The 14984-nt window shown below is 45.3% G+C and overlaps 1 protein-coding gene and 1 non-coding gene across 4 annotated transcripts in view; both read left to right on the forward strand.

The window, feature by feature from the left end:
- Positions 1–14984, forward strand: part of TBC1D1 (TBC1 domain family member 1) — a 232186-nt gene that overhangs the window by 92448 nt on the left and 124754 nt on the right. The window lies entirely within an intron of this gene.
- On the forward strand, positions 3766–3837 carry TRNAW-CCA (transfer RNA tryptophan (anticodon CCA)). Its single transcript has one exon. It is a non-coding gene; the product is annotated as a tRNA-Trp (tRNA).

Consider the following 14984-nt stretch of genomic DNA (forward strand, 5'->3'; position numbering starts at 1 on the left):
CGCCCCCGGCTGCCCGCCGCCCCTCGGGCCGGCGGCGGGAGTGAGCCGGAGCTGCGGGCGACAAGCCTCCGCCCGGCCCGCGATGTCACCATTGTTCAGCTGGGTGGCCAAGGTAGGCGGCGTCGGGACGGCGCCCTTTACGGTAGCTGACGGCCCGGGAGCCGGCGTCCGGGCAGGCGCGGCTTGGGGAACCTTGGTAACCGTCGGGCCGCGGGGAGTCCGGAGCGCGGAGAGCGCCCGCGGCCTTGGGGGGGAATCCGACCGCGGCGGGGGCGCCCCGCTGCCCGAGGACGCCCCGCTGCCCGAGGACCGCTGCCGGAGAGCGGCCAAGGCGGCCCGGGCCGTTCACCAGGTGGTTCTCATTCATTAGCTTTTCTTCCCCGTGGGGCGAACGGGCCAATGGCGTCACGCCCATTTCACAGGTGGGGAGAGTGAGGCTCGACGCAGGGCGGGTGGGCTTCTCCGGCTCCCGAAGTCCCCCCACCCTCACGCCGCGGATTCACCGCGAGGTGTTTCCCGGCGGCGGGACCTCGCGCGTCAGCCTCCCGGGTACAGGTTTGTGCTCGGTTGTGTGGGATAGTGCACTGAGGATTCCCGAAGGCTGAACTTGGTGCGCGTAGAGGATGCCTGTCTTTTGTTTTTAACTCGCTGGTTTCCAGGGGCAGGTTTTGGAGTCTGAATTTTAGTACATGTGCTGCCGAAGCGAGCACGGAGTCTGAATTTTAAACGTAAGTTCTATTTCCTTAAAGTTTATTTTCAGAACATTGGCGCCTTCAGAATCACTAAAAGTTACGAGTCCGGGCCAATTCCGCTATCGCAAAAATGAAGGGATTGGAGTGGATTTCTAGAGTTCTCATCAGTTTGAGAAGGCAGTAATAGAATAATACCCTCCCGGAGTACCAGGTGTTTGTGTGTTTTGAATGATGCAGCTCTCAAAGCTTCCACAGGTCGGCGGGTTAATGGGGCACCTTCCTCGCGCCCCACGGGCCAGCCCCTTCGCAGAGCTCGCTCTTGGTGTATGGCAGGTTGGTTGAGCAATAAACTCATAATGGGAGAACCTGTTAGCCGTTCTGTGACCCTTTACAAATAATAGGTGGTGGTATCTCTAGTTATGATATAGCGCTTTTAGAGTGTTAAAGTACATTTTTATAAATACCTATTTATGAGACAGATAAAGCTTTGCCAGTCATTTAAGTGGTAATAAACTGGAGACACAGAAAGCGATAACACTAGTTACTAGACGGACACTACCCATCCTCACCAGAATCTTCACTTCCTGAGACATAGCTAGTAGTAAATTGAAGTGACTTTCAAACAAGTTGTGAGTTGTTATAAGGTAGTTTTGAACTGAAGAAAAATTAATAATGCCCAGGTTTTCTGGCTTGAAGTGATAGCTAATTGGCTTTTATAAATAAAAATTTAAGAATGTTATATAGTTTATAAAGTAATTCAGGGTGTGTATATTACTCATTCTTGGTTGAGGATTTGAGTCTACTTTTGTTGTACACTACAAGGCCAAAAGGAGGGAAAAAAATAGACTCATTGTGTTGTTTTATTCGAAAATCAAGAGGTAAATCTAAGAAAACCTTACTGCTAGTACTGTTTTATAGTTTTATTTACTTTCCTAAAACATATTTAATAAGATCCTTTTCACTTATAGGAGTGAGGTGGACTTTTGTTTACATTGGCCTACAGAGGTGACAGTGAAAACAGCAAGCCAAAGCCTTATTTAAAAAAGAAATCAAGGATTGTCAGCTTTCTGCAACTGGCAGTACTTTAGAAAAGCTCATGTAAAAAATGAACAGCATGTTGATAACTTGATCTGAGTTCTGAATCATGTTATTCCAAATTTGTTTAAACTACAGAACAACAACAAAAAACTATGATATGTTTTTGGAGTAAAGTTATGTCAGTTGTCAGCATAATTTTAAAAAGTGTAGTTCTATTGTATTTCATTTTTTCTAGGTGTTGTGCTATTGTAAATTGCATCCTGTAATTGATTTTTGTAGACTGTGTTATTCTGTGAGAGCTTTTAGAATATGAAGGTACTCTTTGAAAGTTCATTTCTTGGGGTTATAGCTTATAAGAGTGGCTTTCTATGGAACCTGTTTGGTGTTCAGTTCAGAGACAAGTCATTAACACACTTTGCATTTTAGACTAGGAAATGTTTTAAAAGTATAAACAAGAGGCACAGATAATACACAGAACTGCATACTCCCGAAGTGCATTTATATTAGATTTTAGAATGACCCTTCAAGAACACATAAATGCATATGAGCACACACCTCACACAAACACTTGCACATCTAATTCCTACTTTGACCTTTGTAAACTGCAGCCCAACACCGTGTTAGGGAAGAAAGGGAGTGGGTGTCACTTGATGCAGGTGGTTACCTGAACATTAACTTGTTTTTCTTGGGTGATGCATTAGTAGTGTTTGAAAACTGAACATGTAGAGTAATTTCATGGTGTAAGAATAAAGAATGCCAAAATAAGGAAGAATTTTATTTCAAAGAGATTATCTGTTAAGGGAAAAATTAAGATACACTTTTTAAAATTAGACGTGTCCTGGAACATTAAGGCAGGTGTGCATTATATTAAAATGAGGCCAGGCTTATAGAGGTGTGGTTTCTTTTTTATTTATTTATTTATTTATTTATTTTACGGTATGCCGGCCTCTCACTGTTGTGGCCTCTCCCGTTGCGGAGCACAGGCTCCGGACGCGCAGGCTCAGTGGCTATGGCTCACGGGTCCAGCCGCTCCGCGGCATGTGGGATCTTCCCGGACCGGGGCACAAACCCGTGTCCCCTGCATCGGCAGGCGGACTCTCAACCACTACGCCTCTAGGGAAGCCCAGAGATGTGGTTTCTTGATTAGTCTTTCAATGGGGACACTGGAGTTTGTTTTTGTTTTTTTAAATAAATTTATTCATTTATGGCTGTGTTGGGTGTTCGTTGCTGCGCACAGGCTTTCTCTAGTTGTGGCAAGTGGGGGCTACTCTTCATTGCAGTGTGAGGGCTTCTCATTGCTGTGGCTTCTCTTGTTGCGGAGCACGGGCTCTAGGTGCGTGGGCTTCAGTAGTTGTGGCACGTGGGCTCAGTAGTTGTGGCTTGAGGGCTCTAGAGCGCGGGCTCAGTAGTCGTGGCGCAGAGGCTTAGTTGCTCCGCGGCATGTGGGATCTTCCTGGACCAGGGCTGGGAACCCGTGTCCACTGCATTGGCAGGCGGATTCTTAACCACTGCGCCACCAGGGAAGTCCCAACAGTGGAGTTTTTACGTAGATTACAGTGTACAAATAAAAACAAGTTTCTCAAGGTTTGTGATTTTTATACTAAGTCCACAGACATCCCTGGTAGTTCTGAGTATTTCTGTTGATTATTTCTATGCCTCCACTTACCTATTGGTGAAGACTAACAGCAACAGAACTGCCAGGTAACTTTCTAAATTTCCTTGGATCTGCACCCGCCTGTAAAGATGACGCTTAACATTACTGCTAGTATCTCAAATTAGTGGATTTTAAAAAAATATATGTCAGTTTATCAGGTGAAATGGAAAATGGGACCTAAATATAGCTAAATTTACTGTGTTCTCAAATCCAAGTCCAGTTTCATATAGCTCATGCCTTGTATTAAGCTATTTTCCAGTGCTTACATATGTATTCAGCAGATATTTAGTGGGTGCCTTCTGTGTACCAGGCACTATTCATGCCCTGAAGGAGTTAGTTCATTTTGTGCCAAAGGTTTATCTTTTAAAAATGTGCGGGCCTTCCCTGATGGTCCACTGGTTAAGACTTGTGCTCCCAATGCAGGGGGCCCGGGTTCGATCCCCGGTCAGGGAAATAGATCCCACATGCCGCAGTGAAGATCCCGCGTGCCTCAACCAAGACCCGTCACAGCCAAATAAATAAATATTTTAAAAATGTGCACACTTGGGCTTCCCTGGTAGCGCAGTGGTTGACAGTCTGCCTGCCGAGGCAGGGGACACGGGTTCGTGCCCTGGTCTGGGAAGATCCCACATGCTGCGGAGCGGCTGGGCCCGTGAGCCACGGCCGCTGAGCCTGCGCGTCCGGAGCCTGTGCTCCGAAGTGCACGCTGAAGCTCTGTAAGCCAAGTATTTAAAAATGCATTAGGGAAGGAGTCCTTTTTAAAACTTGTACTCAATCACTGATTAATATTTTATGTAAAACCAGGTTTTTCATATTTTGGCTTTGCTTAAAACATGGGTTTTATAGCCATTATTCATTCAACAAGTTATTTAACAAATGTGTTCAACACGGATACAGTTATTGAGCACCTACTATGTGCCAGGTACTGTTTGAGGAGCTGGAGTTGAGCAGTGAACAGGCAGACCAGGTGCCTGTTTTCATGGCGTTCAAGTTCTAGGTGGGAGAGATGGTGAAGAAGGAAACAAGCATAAGCAAGGTAATTGCAGGTGGTGGTGAGTATTAGGAAGGCAAGTTAGCAGGGTGGTTTGGTTGAGAGTGCATGGGGCCTGGGTGGCAGGGAGGTGGCATTTCACCAGAGCGATAAGAGGGCCCTGAAGATGTTCCGGGGGGAGGGAGCAGCAGGGAACAGGCCTGGAGGTGGTCCTGGTAGAGCAGCAGGAAGAAGGCAGGTGAAGCGCGGAGAGCTGGGCCGGGAGAGCTGGGCCCTGAGTCGGGGAGGGCTGATCTGGGCCAGGCTGTGAAGGGCTCTGCAGGCACTGTGCGGGGTTTGCTTGTAAGTGCTGTGGGCTTGAAAGCGAGGAGTGATGTCTACTTTGGGTGGAAGCCAAGGGCACCGCTTAGGAGGCTGGTGTGGTCAGGCAGGAGGTGGTAGTGATACCTCAGATACATATGAAATGATTGTGACCCAGCGTCTGAGGTTGGTGCAAATGACCGAGTAACCAACTGCTTCTTCTGTGTTGAATACAAGCACAGTTTGTCCTTTGCGCAGCTGCCTCTAACCACAGCTTGCAGGCACACTTGTGTCCTGGTGTTGGGCTTATTTACTTACCTTTGAGGTTTCCTGCAGACTGGATCAGCCTGCCTTGGGTGCCTCTGACCAGTTGGACTTATTTTGCCTGTTAGTGCACAGCAGCCTTCCTGAAGGTGTGAATCTGCCTGTAGCTAGTATGTAGGCGGCAGTTCTGTTGTCTTGCTTCAAGTCAGTCTGATGTCGGTTTGTTGCTGAGGTTTTGTCCTAGGTTGTGATAGAAAATTTTAAAATATGTATTAACATTTTTTTGCCTGTAGACTTATATTACTTTTAATTAGTACATGTTTGAGTTGAATGAAGAGGGAAGAACTTGTCGTAGTCAAGCCACTCTTTGAATTTGAAAAATTTGCTGCGTCTGCTAAGCGGAGCTGGTGTAGCCCAGACCAAGATTTCAGCGGCGCTCCTGTGGGGTGCTTGTTGGGTAGTGGCAGCAGCCTCTCTCTGCGCTTCAGGAGCTCTAGTTGCTTAGAGTGACAGTAATTCGGGCACAGGTTGGTTTTACGAGTAGAGAATGGAGAAAAGCAGGGGTAGAAACCCCACCTAATCCACAACGGAACACTGCCTGGAGCAGATCTCATAATGAGAAAAAAGCAAATTATAGTTTGTTCTCCCGAGACAGATTCACTAATCCGATCTTAGCCTAAATGTGCCTCTGCAGTGATCTTCCATTTCTGACTGACTAAGCCCTTCTCGTCTTCATCCCTTCCCTGAAGCACCTCTCGTTCATTCATTCACCGATTGGATGAGCATACTAAACTGGGTAGAAAATAACCCCTAGGCATTTCCTCTGCCCTGGAGGAGCTCCTCTGGCAGGGGAGGGTAGACATCAGCTAGCTGGGTTGTGCCATGGGAGAGCCTGGAGGGGCTCCTGCCTCTTCCGGAAGGTGGCCAAGGAGGAGGTAGCCGGGGCGGGGCAGGGTGTGCCGGGGTAGCACATGCAGAGGCCTGCAGGTGCGTTGGAGGAACCTCAGTGACAGGCTGTTGGTCAGGCTGGCAGGAAATCTGCTGTAGGGGGTAGCAGAGGGTGAGCTGAACAGATGGGCTGGGACGAGGATGTGCACGGCACACAGACCCCTTCACAGGAGCTGGCATTTTATCTTGGGGCAGTGGAGACCCCTTAGGGCCCAAAGCTGATCTCTCCCCAAACTCTTGTAGCTGCGTAGTCTATGCTGTGTATCCTTCGTTGCAGTTATTTGAATATTTTATCTCCTTAGCCTGTAAGCTCTATGAAAACAGAGGTGGCGTTGTCATGTATACCAGTGCATACAGATCGCTTGGGCATCTTGTTAAAACGTAGTTCTACTTTAGTAGGTCTGGGATGGAACTCAAAATTCTGCATTTCCAACAAGCTCACAGGTGATGATGCTAATGCTGCCAGTCTGGGGACCACACTTTGAGGAGCAAGGTTCTCAGCTTAAATATTTTCTGTTATACCTACTATTAGACATGGGAGCTACTCATATTTTTTGGAACAAGTGCCATGATTTCAGAATAGTCACTTGTGTCTGGAAGGACAATAGTAGAAATATTGTCCCATGAAATAAAACTTAAAAAAAAAAACCACCTTGAAAATTGGGTGTTTGGAGAATAGAAGTGAAAGGAAAAATTTGCATTGCATACTCTTGCACTGTTTTAAAAATTTGAACATTTTAGGTATTAACTATTCAGCTTATCAAATTTAAAAAATACTTTGGTGGCCTTTCCTCTTTTTCAGGATATTTAACTTTGCCCCAAATACCATTAGGATATTATAATAGACTAGGCATCAGATTATTATTGAAAAATAGACTCAAATTGCCCCCTTTCTGTTCTTAAATGGACTTTATTTTTTGAGCAATTTTAGGTTCATAGCAAAATTGAGCAGAAGGTACAGAGATTTCCCATGCAGCCTCAGTTCCCACACTTGGAAGAGCCTCCCCTATCATCAGTATCCCCAATCAGTGTGGTACATTAGTCACAATTGATGGACTTGCATTGACACATCATTATCACCCAAAGTCCATGTTTTACACTGTGTTTTATTGGCGTTGTACATTCCATGCATTTGGACAAATGTGTAATGGCATGTATCTGTAATATCACACCGAATAGTTTCCCTGCCCTAAAAATTCTCTGTGCTCTGCCTATTCATCCCTTCCTTCTTCCAACCCCTGGCAACCGCTGATCTTTATAGTTTTGCCTTTTCCAGAATGTCATATAGTTGGAATCATAAAGTATGTATCCTTTTCAGATTGGCTTCCTTCACTTAGTAATGTACATTTAAGTTTCTCCAGTGCCTTTCATGGCTGGATCACTCATTTCTTTTTAGCACTGAATAATATCCCATTGTCTGGATGGACCACAGTTTATCTATTCATCTACAGAAGGACATTTCAGTTGCTTCCAAGTTTTGGCTGTTATGAATAAAGCTGCTATAAACATCCTTGTGTGGGTTTTTGTGTGGACATACGTTTTCAACTCCTTTGGGTAAACATCAGGGAGAACGGTTGTGGGATCATATGGTGAGAGTAAGTTTAGCTTTGTAAGAAGCTGCCAAACTGTTTTCCGGAGTGGCCGTACGTACCCTTTTGCATTTCTACCAGTAATGAATGAGAGTTCCTATTGCTCCACATCTTCGTCAGCATTTGGTGTTGTCGGTGTTCCAGATTGTGGCCATTTGAATAGGTGTGTAATGGTATCTCGTTGTTGATTTAATTTGCATTTCCCTAATGATATGTGATGTGGAGCCCTTCCTTTCTTTTGATAACTTTTAAAGAGTAGAAATAATAAATTAGTCTTTTTGAATTTTATTTCATAATATATGTATTGGTATTCAGGAACATTTATAAAAGTTATAGAAAAGGAAAAAATTATTTGGTTATATTTGTGAATCTAGACTTAACTACCTTTCATTTTTCCATTATTTCTGTTACCTCTGTATTTGCTATTGGAAGAGTGATGAACCAGCAGTCTATACTGTTTGTTAGATTTATAAGAAAGGTGTGATGAAAAAGAATTTTCATAGTTTTCATGACCTTTGGTACTTATGCAGATTATTTTTATATCTGTCACGTGTTACGATGGGATTAGACTCACAGGGCTTGTTCACTTTGGTTGAGCTGGGCTAAGTTCACTTTGCTGAGCCTTTCTCATCTATAAAATTAATAATGTGTTCTGTATTTATCTCTTTTTTTATAGGTCCTATTTTAAAATAAAATAATGTCAAAATTTGCTTAAGAAATTATGAGGAGCATCTGCAAATGTAAACTATTTAAAATGTGGTTGAGTTTGCAGTTTAAGTCCATGGTTCTTTTTGAATGCATGGTGGTAAGTGCTGTGGATCCAGAGAAGAGTAGGACAGGCTCAGCCTTTGAGCAGCTTGCAATTTATCAGGGAGAGGGCCCCTGTGAAGATAATTTAATTTAGTGCAATAATACAGTTGTATACACAGGGGGTCACTCAGCCGGGGAGTCTGGGGAGACTTTAGAGGAGAGGATATCTGAACTCAGTCTTTATTTATTTATTTATTTGTTTTGGCCACGCCGGGTCTTAATTGTGGCATGCGTACGGGATCTAGTTCCCCTACCAGGGATCAAACCTGGGCCCCCTGCATTGGGAGTGCGGAGTCTTACCCACTGGACCACCAGGGAAGACCCTGAGCTAAGTCTTTAAAGAAAGATGATTGAGTTGTAGGTCATCGATGTGATAGATTATGAAAAAGAATAGTTAGGATATACTCTTGGTAGTTTTCTAGCATGTTTTGGAATTATTCAGGGCTGCTCTCTAACTCTGTTCGCCTTTCTTTTGAGACGAATGATTTTTTAACCTTAAGGACGGCATGTCACATTAAGTAAATTATCCAGATACAGGGAGATTCAGAATTAAGAGCAATGCTTGTTTCATCCCAGCACACCCTAGGGCATGGACACACCTGTTGGTAATTGTGGTGTGGTGGTAATTCTGGTGTAACCAGAATATAATTGTCTTTTCTACATGAGGAAACTGAGACCCAGGGCAGTTAGGTGACAATATAGATCATACAGCTAGTTGGGGCAGAACTAAACCCAAGGTCCCAGACCCCTGGGTTTTGCACACCTTGTTAATGCTGCCCTGCTGATTTGCTTGTACTTTTCTCTCTAAATTATTTTACTAAAATCAAAAGTATGCATGTCTATCAATAGGTTATAGTTAAGAATATTTTATTTAGTCACCTGACTTTATGCATGTGCATTTCAGAGTAGGTCAAGGGGCCTGCAAGAAAAAAGGCAGAGAAAAGAAGCAAGCAGTGAGTAGTCTGTTGGGGTGGATGGAGATTCTCTGACATGGCACATGAAGGGTGTCATTGTCATAAACGCTCAAGAGCCTGGGAGGCCTGACCAGTTGTGTGAACTGTGTGTAGGAAGAAACCAGGGCCTGAGTATTTCAAGAGAGTGGAAGTTGCCAAAGTCCAGTGTGGTGACGTAGCTGCCCCAGTCCTGGGCTCCTGTTCCCAGGAGGGCGTCCTGTGGGAGATGAAGCAGGTGTGTGTACCGTATCTCTTCTCCAGTAAGGGAGAGTGAGTTTTCTCAGAGAAATGTCACTTGCAGAGTGGATTTATAGTGTTAACGCAACCGTGGAAAGGAAGAGATGATTACATTTTTGAGCAGTTAATATGTGCCAGCCATTGTTTTGGGAGTAGTCAGCTTCCAAGTAATCCTGGAAGTGGTGGTATTATTCCTTCCCTTCTTTTTTGGGAAAGATGTATGAAGAAACTGAAGTTCACAGAAGTTAGGCAGCTTGTCACTTGTCATAGCTATTAAGATGAAAGCTTGAACTGTGTGGTTCTGAATTCATGTTTTATCTGTCGTACCTATGCTACCTCTGTAATAAATGGATTACAACACATGTTCAGGATTTGAAACAAGGGTGGTCAGAACTTAGAAAAATATCCTTTCCCACTGAAAGACTGAACTTTTTTTTCTCCCATTGGTGAGAGGTAAAAAACGTTCAAATTGGCTGCTTTTAAAAATAGGTGTATAAGATTGAAGCTATTCAAGAAGGAGCTCATATTTTTTGAATGCCCGAATTTCATGGTGTTCTTGGTTAGGGAGGGAAGGAAACAGGAAATAAGAGGAAAATCACCAATAGAAAATTGAATATGGGTCAAAATTGGGGAATGTTAGGGCAATTAAATGAAAGACTGAAAGAGGTCAATTTTGAGGTGACCTTGAGGCTGAGTTTTCAGTTTTCTTGTTGACTTGAGTCTTGAGCTTTAGAGGATTATCACTCATTATCTGATGTTCTTTTCCAAGCACCATGGAACCATGTCTTGTAGTTATTCAGCTTCTCTGGAAAGTGCTCTTTATGTTAGGAATTATTCCAGAGCAATCCTGCCACAGTGGCATCTCCTCCAGCCTGCGACAGGACACCAGACGGGAAGTTAAAGGCATGGGTTGGAGGCCCAGGTTTGCCTGTGTTGCTGTTTAGCCTTGGCTCGATACCATGGGAGTGGTGATCTCTGCCCTGCTGCCCAGCACGTAGTCCTGTTTGGGTGTCACATGAGATGAGGTGAGTGAATGTAAACTGTCAAGCAGTCTTTAGGGTGAGCTCGTCTGGGCAGTGGGGTGGATATAGCCGTACGTTTCCATTAAATTTCTTGACTTACACTTCAGGTTACACTTCCCTGGGCCTTTGGTCTCATAGAACATCGTGTTGAGTGATCACGATGATTGTTCTCAGTTTGGAACGTCTCTGTTACTGCAAGTCAGGGCGGTCATCTTAGACTGTCTACCTCTGATAAGGAAGAGAGGGCCCCTGGAGCCAGTGGCCTGGGACAGATCCCCTTTCCGTCTGGTCCCAGTGGAGATGCCAACTTGGACACGTCAATTCTGTTTGTGCATGAATGTGTTCATCCTTAAAATTGGGGATAAGAGCCATCTTCCAGGCTGTTGAGCATTTATCCACATAACATACTTAGAACAATGTCTGGCTGAGATTAAACACTTAATCAGAGTGAGCCGTCACCATCGTCTTCTTCATTGCATTTAGGGGGTGGAGATGACCTTTGCAGTTGCTCATTAGTTCTGTTCCCTCTTTTGAAAGATGATAACATTGGGTCCTCCAGAGGTGAAGTGGTTTCCCCAGAATCACAGCTGAGATTAAAACAAGGTGTTCTGACTCTTAGTCCAGAGCGCGTTGCAGCTCTTTGCATCACTTGGTACTCAGCATGATACTGAGACTTTTTCCTGTTGTTTTATCACATTCTTCATGAATTAAACACAAGCCCTGGTTCACGAGTACAGAACGAGAGCAAAATGCTTTCGTCAGACCACAAGTCATTTAGATCCGATAAGGGGATAGAGGGGCAGAGAGAATTACACAGGCCTCTGCCGCCAGCTGCCCGCGGGACCTCACCCAGGGTCACAACTCTGCCTTGATTTCCCCTTCCCTAAAATAGAGGCAGGGAGCAGCTGCTGCCCTGTTTCTGAAGTACTTTTCATCTCTCAAAATACCGTGAAGAATTTCTTCACTGCCGGTGCTGTTAAAAGTCCAGGAAATAGTGTGCCAGCCAAAGATGTAGATTCTCCAATTTTGGAAAACTTTAAAAATAGGAAGGAAGTTTATTTGTTTAGCAGAGTTCATAACTGTAGGCCCGCCGAAGGCAGAGACTCAGCCAAATGAGTATTTTGCAGAAGTTCTTTTCACAGGGTGGACCCAGAGGAAATCAGTCATTAGGTGAAAATAAATAGTAAGATCTTTGAGACAGTATTTGCTTAGAGACATTTACACATGCTATTGTGATGGTCTCTATTGTGTCAGGCTTTTTGTTTTCTTACACATGTAAGTTTCCAAATTTAAAATATTAGAGCTTTAATTGTAAAATGTGGCTTTAGAAACACAAACCATAAACCTGCTTATGAGTAATGAGTTTGTGGCCCCTTGTGTTTTGATTATTACCAGATTAATTGTACAATGAGCACGAAGTTTGCTAGTGCTTTTGGTATGGTCAGAACCCTCTTATAGTTCCCAAAATAGCCATATTACTGTTTCTAGGTGAATGGAAGGGATTCTCTTCCCACATTTGAAAATGTATGAATTTAGAGTACACTGGAGTTTGAGTCAAGGCACTATCACCCAATTTTAGGGTAGCTGAAAGAACATAGTGCCAGAGTTTGATTTCTATGAATTCTGTAGTGTTTAAACTAGTTGAGATTGTAATCTCTGGATCTTTTCCCCCAGAGGGAAGAGCTCAATGAGCTAGACCACCAAAGCATAGATACTGTATTAATTATTTTGCAGTTACCACACTACTTAGGGGAGTCCTATGGTATTTCCACATATTTTTGGCCAAGAAATACAGCTTCTCTTTCAAGTTCAGTGTCAGTCACCACACACTGATTGTGCATCTTCTCTGTGCCAGACACTTGGGACACAGATGAGAAAGACACAATTCCTGCCTCTCGGAGGGGAAGGTGGGTGTGTGCAGTGGTCCTTACACAGAAGTCCCACAGTCCAGTGGGCTGGGGGATGCTCAACCTCTGAGTAGTCTTCTGGTACACGGAGGTAATAATTTTCCAAATGCAGTAAATCCCACTTGACAGTCTCCCTGTTGACTTTAGTCAGCAGGCATAGTCAGAACCGATTGTACACTGTTAACTTAAATGTTGTCCTTTTCAAAAGGAGCCAGAGAGCCAGAGATGTGGTTTGGATGTAGGTGTTATGAAAAGCCTATATATAGTGTCCTGGAGCACCTCTCTCTGCAGCTTTTGGAGGCTCTGTAGATGTAACAGTTTTTTGCTTTAATCTTGATTGAATAAGCAGGCAGTAGAGTGCAGCTGGCTCCTCTCTTTGGGGGAGAGGATGAGTCTGCTCTCAAGCCCTTGGGGCAGACCCCAGGCTGGGCAACAGAGTCCTTCACATCCGCATGGTATTAGCCGTTAAACTGGAAGGTGTAACCAGTGGGGCTTGTGAGTCTAAGAGAAATCCCCTAAGTCGCTAGAAATGTGGGCACTGTGCTCTTTTTTTAATTTGGTGCGCTTAGAGGTTTTAGTCTAATAAGGACATTTCAAGCCGAAGTCTCTGTTTCATCCCTGTTAAAAGCAAATCACGGGGACCTGGTGTGGTCTAGAAAAAGAGCCCTGAAGCGGGGAGGTCTGGCTCTGTCCCGCCTGGCCTGTGACTGGAGGCCTGTCGTTCCAGGCCTCTGAGGCTTTGTTTCCTGAGAAAATGAACAGATTAAATGAGCGGTTTTTGAGAGTCCCATCCAGGGGGTGAGCAGGAACGCTTGAACGGCAGAAGCAGTACGAGCAAAGGCATGGAGGCGGACATCCGAATGAGCAGAAGCCCAGGATGTGTGTGAGTGGAGCTGAGTGGCCCTCCCTCCCTGCCAAAGATGGTGAATTAGGGGGTTCACAGGGAAGAGGTGGTTGGAGGGCTCGGCAGGTCAGGCTGGGAGGTTGGTATTTTGGTAGTGATTGGAGCCCTAGAAAGTTTGTTGCGTGGTAGGCTGATGTGATCCAAGCTGGCCTTCTGGAAGATGAGGCTGCCAGTGGAGAGTGGGTGGGCGGGTTTATGTACCGGGAGAAGCCAGGGGCAGGGCTGGGGGTCTTGCTGTGGTCTGAGTTAAGTGCAGGCCTAGGCCAGTGTTGAGGTTTTGGGCTCCGAGTGAGACACTGTACCTTGATGGCTTATTGAAAAACGGAGGAAGAGAGATTAGAAGGTACTTTCCAGGCTTTCAAACTACTTGCCTGGAAGGCATTTGGGAAACAAGGAAATGAGAGAGACCTGTTTTAGGGCAAAGAGGATGAGCTTGATTTGGATGTTTTAAGGTCAAGGTGTCCAAAGTCTGGGTGATTCTTAGAGAGGTGATTAGAAATTTGAGTCAAGTTTAGGAATGAATTCAGACCTAAGACGTACACTAAATTATCTTTGTCGGCCTTGGGGCACTGGGTGAGGTCCCTGGAGATAGAGTAGAGAGAAAAGCAGAACCCTATGAAGTGTCTTCCCTGAGAAGCCTGTGAAATGGAGGTGCATTTTACTAATACAGTCTAAAGGAGAGAATTACCCTAACAAGATTTTCTTATCCCTCCCCTCCCCTTAGGGCTTATCTTTATTTTATTTTTTTCCTCTTACCCTTGTAAACCAAGATGAAGTCCCACTTTTGAAAATGTCTTTTGGATTCAGAGACTGCAGTTCCTGCTTGGTAGGTGGAATGTAGAGATCAGAGTTGAGTTTTAGCGAGGCACAGAGGCTTCTCGGTGTCTGTGAGCCGTCCCCTTGGCATGGGAGAAACGACAAAGCCTTGGACACATTCCCAAGCAGCTCTTGGCCGGCGCAGCTGAGCCTTTATCTCTTGTCAGCCTTGGTTTCGGTGTTGGTTCTCTAGGAATGTTCCTGATTGTACAATATCTGGTCTCATGAAGATGAAGTCAGTCGAGGACCCTGGGGGAGTGGGGGCGGGGAGGAGGAGCGGCAGGGTCAGACTCTACAGGTTGGGAGGTGCGGCTCCGGGGCGCTTGGAGGGGGCAGTCCCGATGCCTGTCTGTTGGAGGGCCCTAGACTCGGGGGCTTGGAGATCTGAGCCGCCTGGCCGTGCTCCCCCCACTTCCCAGGAGGCTCAGCGTCCCCAAGACGTCCCTGCCCTTCTACACAGCTCAAATGGAAAGTTAGATTGTTGTATTCTGAGCAGAACTCTCTCTCACTGTGTCTCACCTTCTTTCCTTCCCATGAGAGAGAGGGAGAGCGTGCGCACGTGAGACTGTGCCTTTTCCCTGCGACAGACTTGCAAAGGCAGTGGTGAGTTTCTGTCTTCCCTGCCCGAGCTGCAAGCCCATAGCTCCATCCTCCAGCCTCTGTTCGTGGATCTGCAGGCACCTTGCGACTCTTATTGCCTCTGCTTTTAAAGTCTTCTGAAACCTAAAATGAAACTTGCTGTGTGTGGCATGATGGGCAGGGAGGACAGTGGGGCTGTGACCCCTTTAACGTGAGGATGACATTTCTCCTACTGCCATAGGCTTTTCTTTCATTTTTCATTCTTTTGATATCCAGGCTG

Source organism: Lipotes vexillifer, unplaced genomic scaffold, assembly GCF_000442215.2.
Source record: "Lipotes vexillifer unplaced genomic scaffold, Lipotes_vexillifer_v1.1 scaffold153, whole genome shotgun sequence".
In the NCBI taxonomy this organism is placed as follows: Eukaryota; Metazoa; Chordata; class Mammalia; order Artiodactyla; family Lipotidae; genus Lipotes; species Lipotes vexillifer.